We start from the raw sequence: 21,766 nt of genomic DNA on the forward strand, positions 1-21,766 counted from the left end.
TAACTTTTAAAACACTGTCTGAACTGGAGTTGTCCCAAAAGCAGACCCAGAAGCAAGGACTGGAGTGCAGGTACTCCATTTGGGAAGGTGATCCCAAGGAAGAGTAAGGCAGCAGGGAAAGTGAGGGAGGGAAGCGGTCAAAGCTGATACACAGGACAGTAATGAGGACTTACCACTGTCAGTGACTTGAGTTCAACCTCCTGGAGAAACCATGTGGAACATGTCCTAGAATTGACCTCCATCAGAGCAAGGAAGCTGCAGTATTTATCCATCAGCTTCTGTCCTTCATGAATTGAGAGTTATCTTTGGAGGTGCAACATCCCTGGCATTTTCAATTGCCCTGCAGGAGGGCTGCACAAATTCCCTCAAGGGGATGGAGAAAACCCTCAGGCAGATAAGCAAAGAGAGGCAAGTAGTTATGAAGGCAGCTGACAACCTGCCTCAAACTGTCTAGGAGTTGAGGGGTGGAACAGCAACCGTTATCTGTTCCAGTCCACCAGCTGTTCCCACTGGATGGGCAAGGACTGAGACCCATACCCCACGCCGCCCCGTGGTGAAGTCACCCACTGCTGTACACTTGCCCGCCTCCACTATGAAGACACGACCTTAGCTTCTCGTGGCTTGGCTCCCTGCAACAGTAAAGTAGCTCCTTTTTTGCCTGTGGGCTTACGATCACCAGGATCACAAAATGACCAGGTGACAGTTGTAAACTTAGGTTTAAGTGGAACTCTTATTATATCTCTTGGTGGAAGCATCCTCTACTTCCTCTTGGGGATTATGATCCTGCAGAACCTAAAATTGTGGCCATGGAAGCACATATCCCCGAAGCAGGGACCGGGAGTGCAGGACACTGCAACCCCCTTGGTTCCTAGCATTTGTCTTCTGGCTGTTAGGGACATGGCATTGTGAGTGGCTGTTGATTCCACATACAGACTGCATTTGGGAAGACAGTGCCCCAGCTCTACAACGTGTTTTCCTCCAGCTAGAGCCTTAGCTGAGCCTTTGAGAGCCCATTTCAAAGCTCTACCAGGGCAATCAAGAGATTCTGCATGATGGTGCTATATGGTAAAAGCAATGAGTTCCATGGTTATGTGCCCTTTATCGAACGTCTTTTACCATAAATCACTGCTCCTTCCAGAGTAGAAGGGGTCCCTTGTAATCAACTTGACATCAAATGTTTGGTCGGTCTCCTCAAAAGAGCTCCGTGTCAGTCTGGCTCCTGATAGGTCGGTTACCCATCGGTGACAGTACCTCTATCAGTTTTGGTGAAAAGGGACTCATGCGATTGGACACATGCATAGCCCTCATTTCTGCCATGGTGGTTACTTTGATGCTGGAGAAAGCCCTCATACAGAAAGGCAGAGAGAGGTGGTGTTGAGGTATGCAGCTGTCAGTGTGCTAAGCACTAGTCCGCCGGAGCCGAAGGTGAACTTGGGGGTGGGCCAAAGGGATATGGGGTCAGCCATCGGGAGCGGCTGACACTTGCACCTTAGGATCCCTAGCTAAGGGCTGCCCTTCCCAAGAACATTCGCATGGTTAGGGCTTCCCCTTCTTCTTTTCATCATTCCTTTCCTGGGAATCCCAATGTACACTTATATTTTAAAGTTAGTTTTCTCTCAAAGAAGACTCTCTCTCTCTCTCTCTCTCTCTCTCTCTCTCTCTCTATATATATATATATATATATATATATATATATATATATAGGTCCTCCAATATCTGCAGGTTCTACATCTATGGATTCAACCAACTGCAGATTGGAAGTATTAAAAAAAAAAAATTCTAGGGCTTCCTTGGTGGCGCAGTGGTTGGGAGTCCGCCTGCTGATGCAGGGGACGCGGGTTCGTGCCCCGGTCCGGGAGGATCCCACATGCCGCCCAGCGGCTGGGCCCGTGGGCCATGGCCGCTGAGCCTGCGCGTCTGGAGCCTGTGCTCTGCGACGGGAGAGGCCGCAGCAGTGGGAGGCCCGCGTACCGCAAAAAAAAAAAAGAAAAAAGAAAAAATTCTAGAAAGTTCCAAAAAGCAAAACTTGAATTTGCCACGTCCTGGCAATATTTTTCATAGCATTGACACTGTGTTTATAACTATTTACATAGCATTTACATTGTATTAGGTATTATGCCTACTGTAGAGAGGATTTAAAGTATACAAAGTATACGGGAGGATGTTATGTAGGTTATACACAAATACTGCATCATTTTATACGAGACTTGAGCATCCTTGGATTTTGGTATTTGCGGGGATCCGGGAACAAATTCTTCATAGATATTGAGGGATAACTGGAGAGCAAAAGAGAGAGAGAGAGAGAGAAGGGGAGAATATATAACATATTTTAAATATATATATATATATATATATACATATATTTTATATATATGTGTGTGAGTAGAAAATAAAAACACCATAATATTAACAACGACTATATCTACATGATCAACATATGGGTGACATTTTTTTCTTATTTTTATTTTTAAATACTTTTATAATTTTTAACTGTAAAATATATCATTTCTGTAATCAAAAGTGAATAGTTACTTTAAAAATTTGGAAGAATCCACATTTGCATTTCAGGTATAAATTTGGGACCCTTTTGTCCTCAGTTTGCCCAATAATTTCAGTTGCTTGGAAAAGGGGCATTTACTGCTATGAAACAGCTTTTCAAGTAGACATGAGAAATGAATGAAGACTTCAGTGCAGTCATGTCAGAAGACAGACACGAGGTCACATTATTCCTCACAGTCTGATACCACCTAGTTTCTTTTAGAGTAGATTTCAGAGTGAAGAGAGACATAGTGTAGTTGCAGGTATTTACTATGAATAAATCTGGGAGGTCCTGTGAGTTAGAAATATAATTATGCAAAAACTTTTGCAGGAAAAGACTGCCACTCCAAGTGAACTGGAAAGGAGACTTAGTCTTTTTGTTTCACTTCATTTTTGAAATTGAATCTAAGCACACTTATAGTCTTGAGTGAAAAATAGTATTATATTATATATTTGTATTATATTTATTATATTATAGGTAATAGTTAAATATATTTTAACTCTTGAGATAACTACCTACCTATATTTTGTTTTAAATCCAAAATTTGATTATCTTGCACTTTTGAACTTCATTTTTTTTGCTTGAGATGCCTTTACAAATGTAGAAAAAAATATTGAGAGACAGTTCAAATTCATGAAAATCAGAATTAATAGTTGTAACTCCTTTAGTACATTAGGATTTAATATCACAAAAATTAATAATTCTCTGCTTAAAAGAATGCCTAATTTAACAAGCTGATAACATAATTTGTAATGATGTATTTTGTACATGTAAATGGATCATGTTATTTTGACTTTGAAAATGCTTAGAGACAGTGTTTAGCATCAATTTGAAAAATCTGCCTGTTTGCATTATTAATTTGCTCAGTGGAAAAAGAAAGCACCAAGTTTTCATAGAAACAGAGTGCAAGAGTGGACTTGGGGACTTCCCTGGTGGCACAGTGGTTAAGAATCCACCTGCCATTGCAGGGGACATGGGTTCGAGCGCTGGTCCGGGAAGATCCCACATGCCGCGGAGCAACTAAGCCCACAACTACTGAGCCTGTGCTCTAGAGCCCACAAGCCACAACTACTGAAGCCTGCGTGCCTAGAGCCTGAGCTCTGCAATAGGAGAAGCCACCACAATGAGAAACCCGTGCACCACAACAAAGAGTAGCCCCCGCTCACTGCAACTAGAGAAAGCAACAAAGACCCAATGTAGCCAAAAATAAATCAATAAATTTATTTTTTTTAAAAAAGAATGGACTTGGGAGGTTAACAGACCCCTCTATTTTATAGCTGATATAGATACCTAGAGTTAAATAATCTGTCCAGGTTAACAGTTAATGTATAGCAGACTTGCTACTAGATCTCTCACTAGAGTGGAGTGCTAGTATCATTTCATTTCAGGCAAAGTGAAAGAAAAATAAACACTTGTGGGCATCTATTATGGGCTCTTACAAAGATTTTCCAAGAAATTTTCTAAAGTGAAAACCAGTCAGCTTAAGAAGGTCACGTACCTTGTCCAAGGTCACATGGCTGACTAAAATTGGAGCTGTGATCCCAAACCAGTACTATCTCAATCAGTAACACTTGAGAAATTATTATTTGGGAGAAAGTACTTCCAGAATTGTGGAATAAGGACGTCCAAAAATCCACTCCTCAATGAAAGCAACAAAAACATTGTTAAAATTTTCAAAATTAAATTTTTCAGTTCTCTGCAAATTAATCAAAAGTTTGCACAAATCTAAAGAGTGTTTATTCAAGAAAAATGGCTGTATCTTGATAAGGACAGCATGCTTTGTGGCATTTTAACTATACCTATCTCATTTTCCTCTCTCCAGTTTTATGGTAGCCTTGAATATGAACGGCCTTGCAGCCATGACAACGGCTATGACAACAGCTATGTCAACAGCCTCATGGCCCCTAAAGAAGGCAGATGGATTTGGAGCTCCCCCAAATCCCATCTCTAGAGATTTGTCATAAAATGACCTGTCTGGCAGCTGTCTGAAAACCTCCTTTGCAGAGCTTGTCTTTATTTAACTTGACTCAGACCTAGCTCAGTGCAAAATCCTTTTCCCCAGGATGTTTGTTGTAAATAATCAATGGCAATTGTTTAGCATCACAATGGCTGGAGGCAGTGATACCAGGTGGGGACTTCCAAAGGGAAAATTGGAATAGGGGACTTTGAAAAGCTCCAGCATATTACTGGGAGCCTAGAAGGATACACACATGTGCACTACCAGGAAAGAGAAGGCTCTAATTTCTAGCATCTGGCTGACCTTGAGGCTGTGTATAAGCAAGTAGTAAAGGCTGAGGCAGAATTGTAAACTGCCACAGTGGTGAAGTCATGCCATAATATACACATAGAACTCCTCAGAAAAGAGTGGGCAACTTACTGGTTCAAGGCATTTAAGGAAATCTCTATACAATCATTAGCTGACCACCAAGCTAACCAATACAGTACTTCAATGGCTGCAAATAAAAAATAATATAGATCTTACAGAATTAGTAAGGAAATGGCTAAGCAAACAAATAGTAATAACAAAAATGAACAGCAACAATAACATCCCTGGAGAGGAGGACAACCTTATTTTTGGGATTGCCACATTATATTATTTAAAATATCCAGTTTCCAACTTGCAAAGAAACGGAAAAATATGGTCCATACAAAGGAGAAAAAGAAGTCAATCGAAACTGTCCTTGAGGAAGTCCAACTGTTGGACTTACTAGACAAAGACTTTAAGTCAGCTATTGCAAATATTTGCAGAGAACTAAAGGAAACAATGTCTAAAGAATTAAAGGAAAATATGAATGCAAAGATCACATATCATATGACTCCATTTGTATCAAATGTCAAAGATAGGCGGATACATAAAGACAAGGTAGATTCGTGTTTGCTAGGGCTTGAGGTAAGGGGGGAATGGGAAGTGACTGCTAATGGGTCTGGGATTCTTTTTAGGGTGATGAAAATGTACTTATAATTAGGTAGTGGTTATGGTGAATATACCAACTCTGTGAATGTACTAAAACCCACTGAATTGTACACTCAAAAAGGGTGACTTTCATCTGGGCGTGGTTTTACATGCCAAGACCATGTAATTTGTCATCTAATTGTTGAACTGCTAAGTTGAACATATAAAATCATTAGAGCATATAAGTGCTATCAAGGAATCAAAGTACTCCAATGGATGTTTTTAAAAATGTATCAATGTTTTTCTAAATTCTCCCCTATCTTGCTTTATATCTAATCTCTTCACTTTCTAAACATATTTTCTTATATTTTTGAAATTTATGAGGATTCTGTTCTGTTTCCTATCTACAGAGCTAACATTTAGTTGGGTGTTTTCAGGCAGATTCTTCAGGCAAAGTGACCTTCTGTACACTGCCCCTTCCATGTCCTCACATTCTTATGGCCTTTTAGAAATCTACACCATCTCCCATCAATATCTGTACAAATGAGTTTATAAGCTGACATTTGGGCCTAGAGTAACCTTGAAGAGATGCCAGAGGCACTTGGTTGAATTAAAATCATAGCATTAGCAAGAAGTGATTTTCCTAAGGAATTCAGATGTGATAGACAAGGCTTCCAGACTTATAAGGGAGAATTTCTTTTTTGCTCTAGGAAATGGCTGTGTGAAGATGAGACATGCATGATTAAGGGAACTTACATAGAAATTTAGGTTGAAAAAACTACAGGTTTTTCTCCCCCAACTCCTCATCCTGGAAAATTTTATAGAAATTAAATGGGATCTAGTGAACATTAAACACTTTATAAGGAAGACAGATTTTTCAAGTAAATAGAAGACAATCTATAGTTTTATAAAAATGTATCATTTGAATTCTACTATTTGTTTTAGTCCAAAGAAAGTTTCAAAATGTCCCACTAGATTTGAATAGAATTATACTAGTAGAATATGTGATACCAACTTTTTTGGACTGAATTTTAAAAAATATCTATTGGGGTTTTCAAAAAGAAATGTAATCTCCTATGATCACATGCATTAAGGGGATGAATAAACAATGGAAGGGAGCCAACTGACTCAAGGATTCTAAAATGCTAAGAACCTGAGATAATGATCATCACCATAGGACACACATCTGGGAGCGAAAGAATAATGCTGGGGTCAAGTCCATCCAACCTGGGCCACAGTTGGACTCTCTAGCATGACCAAGCTTGAGATTGTACTCATGTGTAGCCAAACAACCGTGGAAATTCACATTCTCAGCATGGCTTTTTTACAAATTCATCGAGTTTAAAGAAAAAGACTTTTTCCTCTACTTTGAGCTATCAGTGTTGTTGCCAAGTATAGTGTGTCTTGTTTAACTTGGGGGATAATGGTTTACAGACCTCAAATAGCATCTCAAGAAAGTCTTCAATGTCAAATGCACTTCTGTGGGGACTTTAAAATGTGACCTGAGGGAGAATATTCAACATTGTAAGCAGGTTTATGTGTCACTAATGGCAATATGTTAATACATTTCCTGTTACATGTTAATGATGGTGGTGATGTCTATGTAGAGTGTTTTAGAGTTCACAAGGAATTTTTACAGATAATTTTACTTAATTCATTCAAAAGCCTGTGAGATATTCAGGGCAGATATTTTTGTCTTCATTTCACACATGGGAAAATTGCCGTTCAGAGGAGTTGAACTCTCTGCTTGTCGTTACTAGAGCTGAGGTCTGGACCCAGGACTCTTGACTCCAATTTCAGAACATTTTGCAAACCCATGTTATCCATCTGGACTGCACATCAGAATCATCTGGATGACGTTAGGAGAAATCTTCATGCCCTGGCTGGACCCCAGACCAAGGATATCAGAATGACTTGTCATAAGACCCGGGCAACTGTATTTGTCACAGCTCTTCAGGTAACACCAATGTTCAGCCAAGTTTGAGAACCTTATTCTACTATATCATGTTTCTTCCTTATGGGAAATGTGGCATTCAAAAACTGAGGCCCAGAAGCCGAGATGTGATGCTTCAAAGATTTTAAGATATTCATTGTCTCATTCAGCTTTTATTTATTGAGAGTCTTCTATGTGCCTAGTGGCATTTTTCTAGAAGATACCACAAAGTTCCTGGCAGTCTGGTTACTTCATAGGCATGATTATTACCTTGGCTAAGTGTGGAGAGCTGCTCTCATGGTGCTGAATTTTCCTCACTCTTGCCCCACTTCTTTTTTTTTTTTTTTTTTTTGTGGTACGTGGGCCTCTCACCGCTGTGGCCTCTCCCTTTGCGGAGTACAGGCTCCGGACACGCAGGCCCAGCTGCCATGGCTCACGGGCCCAGCCGCTCAGCGGCACGTGGGATCCTTCCAGACCAGTTGCCCCACTTCTTGATTTGACCTGATGCTGATCACTTTCTTCCTACATGAGGAGTTAGAGCACCATGATAGAGGTGGGATGTCTGGACACTTCCACTGTGTAAAGACGCATGTGAAAATTCCCACTCAGGGCCCAGAGTAAAGAATTTTTAAAAATTAAAAAAAATTTTTTTATTCGAGTATAGTTGATTTACAATTTTGTGTTAGTTTCAGGTGTACATAAAGTGATTCAGTTACACATATACATATATGCACTCTTTTTCAGATTCTTTTCCCATATAGGTTATCACAGAATATTGAGTAAAGCAAGAACATCCTTTTCTGCTACCAGCTATGCTTCCTTTTGTTAGATAGGGAGAGCCGTGTAATCCATCGTGCTCTTCTTTTTGACTTGGCTGCTAGGCGGCTTGGAACTACGTACTGTATACAAGTCTGGTTGGTTTCCTTCACTGCATCTCTTTTGGCACATTTCCCCCCATATCAGGCAGAGTCTTGGCCCTCCTGACACTTAAACAAGTCATTGTCAAGAGTTTAATGAAGGTCTGGGGAGGGTTAAGGGAAACCAGTGAGTTATGGTGGGACATTCTGGGGCTCTCTGCACCTGGAAGGAAGCCACTACAGCCAGAGCCTGGAGGAGATACGAGAAGCAGTTGCTGGCACATGGAAGGAGTCTGCAGCTGTAGGAGATGGCTGCCTGACAGGAGCTGTAGCTATTGGTGGAGGACCACAACCACTGCCAACGCAGCAGGGAAGGAATGTGGAGCAAAATATCCCAACATCTTTCTCTTCTTGACCTTGAATCCCTTGCCAGGGATGGCCATTGGCCAAAACAGACAGGAACCAGAGGGCCAAGAAGCCCAACTGATAGACTCCATAGAGGTCATTGTCCCAGGACACAGAGCAGGGTGAAGGGTGGATCTGGAAGGGCAAATGAGAAAACCCAGCACCCCATCTCAACCAGGCAATGAGCCTTACACTTTACGTGCCTTTTATTGTTCGCTACTTCTTTTGTTATTTTGTGCTTTAAAATTAGGCTGAGTTAAAAAAAAGGGGGGGGGGTAAAAGTTTAGAAATGGCAGTAAAACCCTAAAATAACACTATTTCCTGTGGTTGAAACATGTAAGGGAAATATATGACCATCACCATCTTCCTACATGTCCATGTCCAGGTTTTAGGAACTCTTGAGGGAAATAAGCCAACACTGTCATCTTTATGATTGAATCATCTCTCTGTGTCTCTCACAGTCATCTACACCAGCCATATATCTTTGGATAAACTAGAGGGCTGATTTTTCTGACAGATCTATATATTGCTCTTTAGGGATATGACTGGAGTAAATTCTCCTGTCATGTTTTTTTTAAACTCAACTACACTACTCCATGAGCTATTATTTTTTTCTTTGTTTTTTTTTTTAAAGCGTGTTCTTTGTTTAAGATTTTGCAAACACAGAAAGTGTAAAAAGAAAATAATGATTCCCCAACTCTGCACCTAGAGATGACCACTATAAACATTTGAGCATATTTTCTTTATATCTCTATGTTTACTTATTTGTTTCTTTTATCACCACCAGCACGACAGCACTTATTAAAAGCGTGGCACTATTCTAAGCACTTTACCATATAAAGTAAAAATTCTTACGATCTTCATTTTACAGATGAGGAAGCTGAGGCAGACAAAGGTTATATAATTTGCCCGAGGTCACAAGGGAAATAAGTTGTGAGACTGGGATTTGAACCAGAACACTGTGTTTAAGTACCCACACTCCAAGTCACAGAACAGAGTGATATGACATCAGTTAAAAACAGGAACAGCGGAAGGAAAAACAAAGGTAAGACCATAAAATGGAATCAGGAATTGACTAAAAATTCCAAACCATAAAAACCTTCTGGTTTTTATGCTTCTGGCATTCCACAAAGTTTGCTCTAAGTTTGCAAGCTTCTAATTCCAAAAAGGGGAGCATTGTCCATTACAAAAGGATCAGTGTTCCTAAGATTAAAAACACATCAGGGCTTCCCTGGTGGCGCAGTGGTTGAGAGTCCACCTGCTGATGCAGGGGACGCGGGTTCGTGCCCCGGTCCAGGAAGATCCCACATGCCGCGGAGCGGCTGGGCCCGTGAGCCATGGCCGCTGAGCCTGTGCGTCCGGAGCCTGTGCTCCGCAACGGGAGAGGCCACAACAGTAAGAGGCCTGCGTACCGCAAAAAAAAAAAAAGCAAAACAGATCAAACTGTCAACAGAAATACTGCTATTGTTGATATTATGACCAGGCAGAAGTAATCTTATAAATACTTGGCTATTGTGTAATGTAATTAATGATGCTATTTATTCTTTCATTTATTGTTTCATTATTATTAAGCACTACTCTGGTTCAGGCAGTTCTAGGTGTTAGGAATACAGTATTTAATAAGTTTCTGTGTTAGGGATCTTACATTCTAGCGAAAGAGACAGATGATAACCAAGTAAATGAGTTAAAAATATATCATTTCAAGTAGGGGGAGAGTGCCAGAGTGGAGAAGGGAAAGCCTACTTCAGGAACATCCCAACTGGGACAAAAGATGAATTTTGTGGTCTGTGTTTCGTAGCCTCCCTCAAAAAAGACCAAGTTCAATTCAGGAAAGGCAATTAACGTGGGAGAGCAGCACAATCTATGGCGGTAGATTTTAGATTCTAAAGAAAAATAGATGGACTTCATATCCTGTAATTAATCATCTGTAAATATAGTTTTAAAATGTTTTTCATCCAAGGATTGGTAAATATTGGTGAGTACAGTAGTGAGGTCTACTACCAATGAACCCTGGAGTTAAACATGGAACGGTGGTTCTCAAACTTGTGCTTACATCAGATTCCCCAAGAAGGCTTCTTAAAGCCTAGATTATCAGCTCACCCCACGTGGTTTTGCTTTAGAGGGCTTGGGGTGGGGTCCAATAATTTCCATTCCTAATAAGTTCCCATGTGCTGCTGCTTCTGTTACTTCAGAGATCACTCTTTGAGAACCACGGATATGGACCCATGGGTCTTAAGAGACAGTTTGTGTGGTGACCACGGTGGGGGTTCCAGGAGTTGGGGTAAAATACTGAAGGTAGGGTTGAAATCCTCTTGGAAAAATGAAGTGGCCTAACCTTGCCCATCTTTCTGGAAGACCATCCTGTTATTTATTTAGAAGTGAGCTGAAAAGGTGCTTGTTCCCAAGGTTTTTTCTCTGGGGAAATTGTTTTCAAAGGGCTACAAAGCACAGACGAATGGGTACTTGGAGGTCCAAGTTCTATTCCATTATTCTGGCAAAAACTGTTAGGGCCTGGAAAACTTTCAGGAAGATGCAAATGAAACATCTACGTCAAACATATATTTTATACTGGTAAAAATACATCACAGTCATAAAATTATATTTTATACTGATAAAAAAACCCTTTAAAAATGAGACCTTTCCAAATTAATCAAAGGCTCTTTGAAAACATCATTTTACTAGATACATAACATTCCATCATGTGATTATATGTAATGTACTGAACCGTTTCTCTTTTGAAGATTTCCACTGTTTTTGCTCCTACAAATCTTGGTATAACGAATACCTGTGCACATAGATCTTTGCTTACATTTCTAATGACTCTAGATAACTCAAAGTGGAATTGCTGAGTCAAAATGAACATTTCTATATGTGCTTGAAATATATTTCCGCTTGTCGTTTCTAACCAAGAGCTATTTAAATGTGAACAGTGTTGCAAGGACAGTGTGATTTTGACTTTTTCTTCTTTGCCATTTGAATGAGACTAAGCCTTTGTGTTCTCAAAATAATAAGCATGTGACTCATCTAGGAGGAAACAAAATTTCACATCAAAATGTCTGGAAAGAAAATTTATGCAAGTCTCTTTGAAGAGGCAGTAAATGTAAAACTGCCACAAAGTACACAGCAAACATTCCTAAACCCCATCTCTAAACATCTCTCTCTCCCCAGAGTTGCATCTTTACAGCAGCTGCTCCCCCTGACAGACTCTAGTCTTTGTCTTTCTCTCCAGCCTCAGCTGATCTCTCTCACCTTCCAGACTCAGGTCCACGCCTCTCTCGTGTTAATAAATGTAAGCTCTTCAGTTTTTTTATATGTCCAGCCATAGCCTTAAATAGTGAAATTAAGGCCCAGAAATGGATTGAGCAAAGAATTCTTTTTAAGAGGCTTTGGAGGGAAGCCCTGTGAACATTGCAGGAATGCATTTCAGGTTGGCTTTGGCCAAAAGTTGCCCCTTAACTTAGACATCGGTCTCCACCGTTGGAAGGCTGAATAGCCAAATGCTTCTTCAGTATCATTTTTGGCCTTCCTGAACTTGGGTGGTCTCAATGCTTGCATGATTGGATAAGTTCCAATCACATCTATCATATCTAATCATTACAATAAAGTCTCTAATGTGAACAAAGCAAATTTATTAACATTTGAATACTCACTGTTAAATGTAGGTAAGCACTGTTGATGTAACTTGGATGAAAAATCTCTTTATGTGTTTTATATGTTGAAATTATATTATTTCTTTGAAGTAGGTGTACACTTACTAATTTCAAGAGTGTAATATTATATTACTAATTATTGTAAAAGTTGTTAATTTTACATACAAAAACAAAAAGAATGTTCTAACAGTTAAATAGGTAAATTGATTCATCGTATGAACATTAAGAAAATGTATTAACTAGACAACTTTAGGAAGAAGTTTATATCCTTTTCTAGCCAACAAGTGCTTATAAAAATTAAAACAATAACAAGGCTGAATAATAAAGCTCGATTTTATTCATAATTAGAATCTTTGTGGAATCATTTGGTGTATTAGCATTCCTAACATTAAACAAAATAATCTTAAAGAAATTATTTAATTTTGAGTGATTTAACCCCCATTTGGGTTATTTCCTTGAAGACAAAGACTGTTTAAGAGTTTTGGTGAATGAATTAAAAGCAGAATGCAACTTTTTCATCTCAAAATTATGTAAGGAGGAAAATCTTCATAATCATGTACAGCAGCATCTATGAAAAATTACCATTGGTCCAGATGTAAGAAAAAACATACACTATGAGGAACATAAGACAGTCCTAGAGAAAAATGAAGTATCTAAAAACCTTCTCCCTCCGTTTCTGCCATCAGTTTTAAGTGAGTGGCTATTCAGTGCAGCAAACATGAAGGCAAGTAACCCCAGGAGAAATCCAGCAACTGGCAAAGCTCAGAAACTATTCCTCTAAATCTTAATGGTAAATTTGTACGATTTAGCTAATAAAAGGTTAAATAATAAAGGTTTGATAATAATTATTATTATTTAGATTTATTGTGGTTATCCCAGAAGTATGTTCTCTGATTAGGATAATTTGGCTTTAGGCGAATTTTGCTTTTTTTTTTTCCATCCAGACATTTGTAATTCAGTCAAAATGTGTATTTGCCACATCTATAATTTACTTCAATATTTCTAATCCTGTCAAAGCTCATTAGCAGAAACTGCTGTTGACTGCAGCAGCAGGAGATAGGGCCAAAACTGCCTTATTAAAACACTCCCATCTGGATGTGAGTCTTTCAGCTTTCCTCAGTGAGGCCTTCAATTGGCAAAAGCAGAGATTTGCTATGATCAGGAAAGTTTTCTTGTCTCGAACATTCTTCTCTTCCAAATCTTCAAGTGCTTGACCTATTGTTTCTAATTTGGAATGGTATTTTCTTACTAGACACCAAGAGGATTCAAGTCCCTATTTTCTGCTAAAATATGCCTACTGATGTTCGCAATGGCAAGAAAGCTTAGAGGACATTGTATCCAAATCCTCACTTTGCAGATGAAGAAACAGGCTTGAGGAGGTGAAAGAACTTGTCCGAGGTCTGGCAGCTAACTAGGGAAGAACTGTCATGGGATCCAGCCTACTAAAATGCAACCCTGCACTCAGTCCAGAGAAGCAAGTTGTCACCTTTCAGTCTATCTTTTTTCTCTTTCTTAGTGCCATGCTCCTGATCAGAGTTAAGAAACAGCTTCCTATAGTAAACCCCTGTTTAGAACAGTGTGCTGTTTTTTTTTTTTTAATGATGTTGCTTTAAATAGACTACTTTCTCTAAATAAGTCATATTCCTTTGGAATAATCCTCCAAAAAAAAAAGAAACATCTTCCTTTTTCTTCTGCAATCAGTCATATTTCAGCTTTCAGGCACTGATGGGACAGAGCCTCTTTGATCTCTTTCTAAGTATTTCCTGAGTATTTCAACCTGCTGCCTCCTGGGTTTAATGAGGATCACAGATGATCCATTGATGTTTCTGGCCCAATGAGCCATTCATTATTATAGTGATTATTACGAAATGCATTTTGGCAAGCGCTCCTTCCCCTTAATTTGGAAACCCATGTGTATTTGACAGGAAATCTAGTCCATGTGTTTTTGACTCATTTGCACCCAGGTCATTAGAATGTGGTTGGTCAGAGCTAACTGGACTCTAAGTAGTGCTCTGGGCCTTTTCATAATACGTTGATGATCTTAGCTTCTGTAAGACATAATCAGCTAGATTGTATGCAGCTAGCGTTCCAACTCCAGCTCTTCGAGGTTGACTCTGACATACTCCCAGGCACTTTTTCTTAATTAACTCCATATTTGTGATATTTTCTTTGGATGACTATGTGAAACTGAGACAAGCTTGAGCACACTATCCTCCTTTTAGAAACATGTAGAGATAGTCATATAAATAATAATACCAAACGTTTATTGAGTGTTTACTATGTACCAGGTACAGTTTTAGGCATGCTACCTGTATTCAGTTCTCACAATAACCCAGTGACATGGGTAGGATTATTATTTCCATTTTAAAGACTGGAAAAATAGAAGTCCCAGGTCACAGCTAATAGGCACTGAAGCCACAGATCGGATTCAGTCAGTCTAGCTCTAGAGTCAGAGCTTTTGAAAACTGTGTAGCCATTGTGTGAAACTGACTCTGTGTCCATGAGAAACTGCATTTCCTTATATTGGATTTGAGATGCTTCAGTGAATAGGCCTGCCAACATTAGCTTTCTTAGTTGGCTATCTCAATGACTCAGGTATGTTAAAATTTGCAATCACTATGGCTACTGTAAATGCCCATATGGATTCCTTTGGCCAAGAAAAGAGCCACTGAAATTGGACCCATCTGCTTGGGTGGATATCTTGCTGTGCCACTTGATCCCAGAGGATATCTCAAGACTATACACAATTCAAGGTGAGAAAGGCTGCTCTTGTCTCTTGACTTGATGAAACGCTATTGTCAGGGCCACATGGCCCAGGCAGAACCAGTACCGTGCACCTAGGAACTACTTTGGGCACATTGAATTGAACGTTGAAAACCAGAGATGTCATTGGAAGACAACAGAATAAACAAGGTTGTACCTTTACAGGAAATTGGAGAGGAGGGCCAGCTTGCCTCAAGCTAGGACAAAGCGCTGTCCTCATACCTCTGCCAATACTCATTTGCACCTTAAATTGCTTGTGGAAATCTGGGACAGGGAGACAGTTATATTTGTCATGCATTAGCTCAGCCACATCTGTGGCCATTCTTTGACTATCAGTCAAATCAAAACATGTTTGGGAAAAAAAAAAACCAAAAAACAAAAAACATGTTTGGGGAAGAGAGACCAGAGAAGCCACCATCTTTGAACGACAGAGGACCAGTTATGGGTTCTTGAGGCTGTGGTAGGATCCTGTTCCTGATTCTTTGGTTTAGTCTTTGCTCCCATTTTAGCTACACAACCATAGACCCCAAAGATATAGTCAACCTCATAATTAAAGGTGATAAAGAAATATTTTACTTGGTCTCCCGATCAAAGGCTTAAGATCTATGTACCCTTCTTGGATAATCTCAGCAGGTCATCTGCCATCTCTATTCTTCCTCCCAAGTCTGAGCCCATAGCCCACATCTCTTTGCTGTGTTTAGGAACTGTCCATCCATTTGCCCACTGCACACCTCTATTTGGATGTCCCATAGGATCGCAAACTCAGTGTCTAAAATTGAACTTATCCACCCTTCTTCCCAGCTCCCACAACAGGCTCCTTCCCTTGTATTTCTCTCTCATAAATTACTCTAAGTTTCCTTTCCTTCCTCACCTCCTTTACCTTCAATCTATCCAGTTTTGTCATCTACCTGTTTACACTGTGTTAAATCAGCACACCTGCTCTAACTGCCCTTCTCCTTCCATAACTGTCCACGGCAACCCCTTCCATCAGGCTGCAAATATCTTACTGGCATTGCCACCACCTCGCTCTGGCTCCAATCCATTCTCTACACTCTGTGCACATATGATGGTCTCTTCACTGGCTCTCTATTGCCCTTGGGGATGAAATCTTAACTCTTACTGATCTGTCTTTTTCTCTAGACTGTGAGTTCTTTGAGAGAAGGGATGTAGTCCAATTCGTCATTAAATATTCATTGAATCATATTGGTTGAGTGAATGAAAGTGCCTACACTGGCTCTATTCAATGGCAAAGCAAGTCTCCTTTTTCTTCTAAAGGTTGAGGGAGGGAGTCGAGGGGGAGGGCACTCAGGGATGATGATCTCTGTCTCTCTTGACCCAAGTGTTTCAAAGAGGAAAGAAGGAGAGTAACACTCAGCTTCCTATGTTCTGGTTATGTGCCACTAGATATTTTAAAGGGATAAGCTCACTGTATCCCAGCAGACACCCTGCGGTATGCGGGCCTCTCACTGTTGTGGCCTCTCCCGTTGCGGAGCACAGGCTCCGGACGCGCAGGCTCAGCAGCCACGGCTCACGGGACCAGCCGCTCCGCGGCATGTGGGATCTTCCCAGACCGGGGCATGAACCCGTGTCCCCTGCATCGGCAGGTGGACTCTCAACCACTGTGCCACCAGGGAAGCCCTGTCTTCATTTTTGAGACGATAAACTAAGGTCCAGTAAAGAATATGCCCAAGCTCACAAGTTTAGCAATTAACCAAGCTTAGTAATTGACCAAGCCATCATTCAAACCTTAATCTGACTAACTCCAAAGCTGGGCCTTATTATGTCCATCAACCATATAAAATTCATTCTAAAACTAAGTCCAATAATCTTGTACATGAACCACATCTGATCCAAGCATCCTGCCCACCCTCCCTCAAATGTCCTTTGCCAATACACTCACTCAGTCCTCTATTCCACCCATCACAGCCTCCCAACCAGTCCACAGGCTCCAGCAGAGCTCAGAGTTTGCCTGTCTGACTTAGAGATAAGGAGTATCTTATGGAACTTTCCTGATCCAATCATATCCCCTTTGTTTTCCTGGATCAGATAGGGAGTTTTAATTGAAATTAAAATCTTACCTGTAACTGCTTCGTTAGAAGACTTATTTTTCCTCTTTCACAGGTTCTGATTCTTGGGAAGAATTTAGAGAAGCTAAGTAAAAATAAGCAGGGTGCAAAGAGGGAAGTGGATTTCCTGGCATCAGAGTTTGAAGCTTTCAGAACTTTGGATTCAGGTGCTGAGACAAATGGGGCAACTTGAGCATTGTGAGACTGAACACAATTCCTGGAGGAGTACAAGTCTGTGAGTGAGGGAAAGAATAACGGTGGGGTCGTATGCTCAGGCAAAACCAGTATAAGATGGGAGCTATTGTCTAACGCAATGCATTTTAAAATTCGACCACATTGCTAAGCACTTACTGTGTAGCCAGCACTGAATGCACAAATAAATAAGACACAGTTCCTGCTGGAGAGCTCACAGTCCAGTTAAGGAGACAGACATGAAAACAAATAAGTAACAATTTGTTATGATAATTATGCTAAGTACCTGCATGGCACAGGAGAGAAAGCAACGGGGTTGTTTCTGAAGTTTAGTTGATTTATAGTATCATGTTAGTTTCAGGTATACCACACAGCAATTCAGTTATACACACACATGTATATACATTCCTTTTCAGATTCTTTTCCCTTATAGGTTATTACAAAATATTAAGTATAGCTCCCTGTGTTATACAGTAGGTCCTTGTTGATAATGAATTTGTTTTGAGAATCCTAGGGAATTTAGAGTTTAGGATTCACGGGAGAGGTGACATCTAAGTGGAGTTGTGAAGGACAAATAGGAGTTCATCAGACTGATAGGTAGATAAAAGTGCTTTAGGCAGAGGGAAAAACACATGCAAAGTCATAGAAGCCAAAATGAACAAACAAACAAACAAACAAATAAACAAAAGCCCACGAGGTGTGTAGGGTCTGGCGAGGGCTGCTTAAAGACCATGTGAATGCGCATATAGGTTGTGTGTACATCTGTGAAGAATCAGCGTCTTCTTCCATCTTCTAATGACAGATGTGTAGGGTTAATTACCAGCAATGCCCTCCCTTTTGCATTCTTGGTATATTTCCTAAAGAATGAGTCAAATCTAACTAACTGTGTGTGTATGAATATATATTGAGGAAAGAATAACACAGGAGGGAGAGGGCCTTGTAAATGTCACAGCACTGTTCATTTTTACATGATATATGAAATAATATAAATTCACTGCTCTCATAAATTTAGAGAGAAATCCAGTTTTAGGGCCTGTTTACAAGGACTGTTGGACTTTGTGAACAAAGCATTCTCATATGCTCTGGGCGCTTCTTGCTAATTGCATTATTAGGTTCTTATGGAATGGATTTGGTGGTCTAAGTCCTTGGTGGGTTGGGATATGTAAGAGAACTTCGAAACCAACTTGTGTGATTTGCCTAGGTCAGTCAGCACTGTCTGTGGTAGCCCTTGGAGAAAGCTGGCATTGTCTTGCTGCATATTTCATTTCTAACAAGCTAGTTCTCCTGCATGAGGCTTTCTAGGAGCCCCAGGATAATATGGAGATGCCAATGGATTCTGCTCAATTTTGCAAGCTTTCCCTGAGCTTAATAGGATGCCAAACTCAACATCAGCTACTGCTTTTAGGAGGTGAGCTTTTTGTGTGATGATAAAGTCCCTGAGTTGGAGTTCAGAAGACTGAAATCTTTTCCCATTTTGCAAATACGAGCTAGTGTGTTGGGCACACAGAATTTTGCTTGTTAGTGTCCTGTTAGAACATATCGGTGTTTGTAGCAGAAATTGAGAACTGCCACCTATTCTCCCGTCTTTCCTTGGAATCACCACCTTGAAGACTGTACTCCCAGTTCCCTCAGTCCAGAGCAGCTAGTGAGATATAAGCAAATGTAAGGTGGGGCTTTAAGAGTTGATAAAACCATCATTTCCCACATTTCTCCATTCTTCGTATTTCCTGCTTGGAATCATAACCTGATGGTTGGCACTCCAGCAGCCATCTTGGATGATGAAGCAAGCTTGATGACGGAAACCATGCACTAAAGACAGAGGAGAAGAAAGAAAGAGCCTGCATCCCTGATGACATTGAAAGCCTGCATTCCAGCCATGGACTGCCTACTTCTGCACTTCATATTATACAAAAGAAAAGTTTAACTCCCTAAATCTTGTTCAAGGCTCTGTTATTTGGGTTTTCTATTATATGCAGTTGAAAACAATTCCTAATGGGAAACAGTTTAGTATTCTCTTCTACCACATGTTTCCTTCAAACAGCAGGGAACACAGCTGCCAGCAATTCCAGAGAAAATAGACAATAATTGTTCAGAGCTTGGGTTCAGGAATCAGACTGCCTCAGGCATCATCCTGGCTCTACTGCTTGCAAGGTCATGACCTTGAGCAAATTCCTTAACTATCTTGTGCCTCAGTTTCCTCTTTTTATAATAAGGAAAAAAACAGTACTTACCTTTATAGGGTGATTGTGAAGATCAAGCTAAAAGAGATAACCCATGTAGAGTGTTTTGAGTATGTCCAGCATCTAATAATCACTCAGCACATATTAGTTATTATTATTGTTTCTTTAAGTGTTTGTTTTATTTTAGCTCTTTGAACCTAGAAGACACCAGCAGAGAACTCCCAGGGAAGGGCTGGGGTTGTTCCAGCTTGGGTGAAGGTCCATGTGGCCAGTAAGATGGGACACTAGGATTGGCCTAGCCTGGGTCACCCACCTTGGTGGCAGTATTGGTGGGAGAGGGGGTCAGTTGAGTATGGTATCAGAAAGAGGCAAGGAGCTGAGTGCTGGTAAACAAACACCAAAGCTTCCATATGCCCCTAATTTGCCTCTTGAGGATATTGGGAGAATACCTGTTTGCCAAAATCCTTGAAATTTTTTTGTGTCAATGATACACGGAGTTGCTATCATCAGCATTCTCATCAGTCTGTGAGGCCTTTTTTCTTTCCTATCAGACTTACACAAGTTTTAGATCTCACCTTTCTTTCAGCGCTGAGGCAGCTCCTGAAAGGCCCTGAAAAGCTAAAACCCTGACTCTCCCCGCCCTTCCCACCACTACACTGGTGATAAAAACAACATGTGATGCAGAGACAAGACAGCAACATCCATTACCGAGCCAGTCACTTGCAGGGGGAAAAAAGCATCTACTGCCAGCAAAGGGTCTATAGAAGAAACACAAAACAATCCTGAAATCAAACAGATGCCTGATGTAAGGTATTATGCTGTAAAATTTCCCAGCTCTGTGTGTGTGTGTGTGTGTGTGTATGTGTGTGTATATTAATCATGTCTTCTTATTTTCTGTATTCTGATGATTTGACATCTTGGGGCCTTGCTGGCCCTGGAGGGATTTCCCTTCCAGGGTTAGCTAATTCCGAAAGATAACACCCACTTTCCCAGGGGTGTGCCTTTCAAATGCAAACCAATCATTGCAAAGTCCACCCTCTCCCCCAACCACCTTCTCTACTGGATTCTCACACTCTGGGCCACTATTTACCCTCCCTGATCACTCCAAGGCCAGATACCAGACAACCAGGGACAGCCCCTATGCCCCAGAACTCGCTGAATTTATTCAAACTAGCCTAAACCTGCTTACCCTTCCCACAAAAACCATAATAAAGGCTCTTGCCCACGTTTTCCCCTCACTCCTTCTGCCTCCCCAGGTGGCCCTGTGTGGTGTATCATGCCTCCTGTTTCTGGGAATCTGTGAGTATAAGAAACTTCTTCCTTCATGACCATCATTTTCCTGTTGTCATGCCTTACCATACCTGATTGAAATAAATTCTGGGTACCCTTTAAAAAAAGTGTGTGTGTGTGTGTGTGTGTGTGTGTGTGTGTGTAAGCACACACTAGTCTGCAATGTTTAAGAGATAGGGACACAGACTGACATTTTTGATCTCTAATTTTCTCACAGACTTGCATAACAGACACCAGGCTTTCCTGATGCTCATGGCCCCGTTTTCCAGGTGTTTATCAGCCCTTACTCCAGGGCCTGGACGTTACTTCTCCAAGAACTCTCTCTCTAATAAATCATGACATTGGCCTCTCATTTTATTTTATCAGATTAACTCTCCTGGGAATATATTTTGTGTCCAAAGGAGATAATATTGAAAGTATTCAGTAAGTCAATTTTGTTGTTATATCTTAACAACTGAAAAGTTTCTCAGAGTCTATGGCTCTTTCTGGTGATTTTAGCATCTTAAAAGAGAACTCTACCAGGCATGTCTGAAAGTGCAAGCTGAGGGTTACAATCAGTGGTTCATGATGAGGAGGCTGGCAGAGTTATGGCACTTCTGGGAAAAAATGAAGCTAAGCTTTCATCAAATCCAAAAGACTCTGGCACTGGTTTTGTTTCAAGTACATGACTGAAGGAGAAATGTTTGAAATGAGACAATGTTTACCCTTTAAAGAAAAAAAAATAATGATACAATTTATATAAGTGCTCATGTCCCCAAGCTCTTTTCTCAGCCCTCACAGACCCACCAGGTTTTTGACGCCACAAATGTCCCCATCACTGTTACTAGAGGTTCTGGGAGAATAGGGTTGGCTCTTGTAAGGCTCTCCTGAGATGAAACTGTCTCCCAGGTTTCTGGGAGGCCTGACTCCATGATCATATCACCCATATGGTTCTATGGTGAAATTTTTCACATGATGGTTGGAGGCAAAGGTCAAAGTTCAACATAGCTGAAGTGCTG

Source organism: Kogia breviceps, chromosome 6 (assembly GCF_026419965.1).
Source record: "Kogia breviceps isolate mKogBre1 chromosome 6, mKogBre1 haplotype 1, whole genome shotgun sequence".
NCBI lineage: Eukaryota > Metazoa > Chordata > Mammalia > Artiodactyla > Physeteridae > Kogia > Kogia breviceps.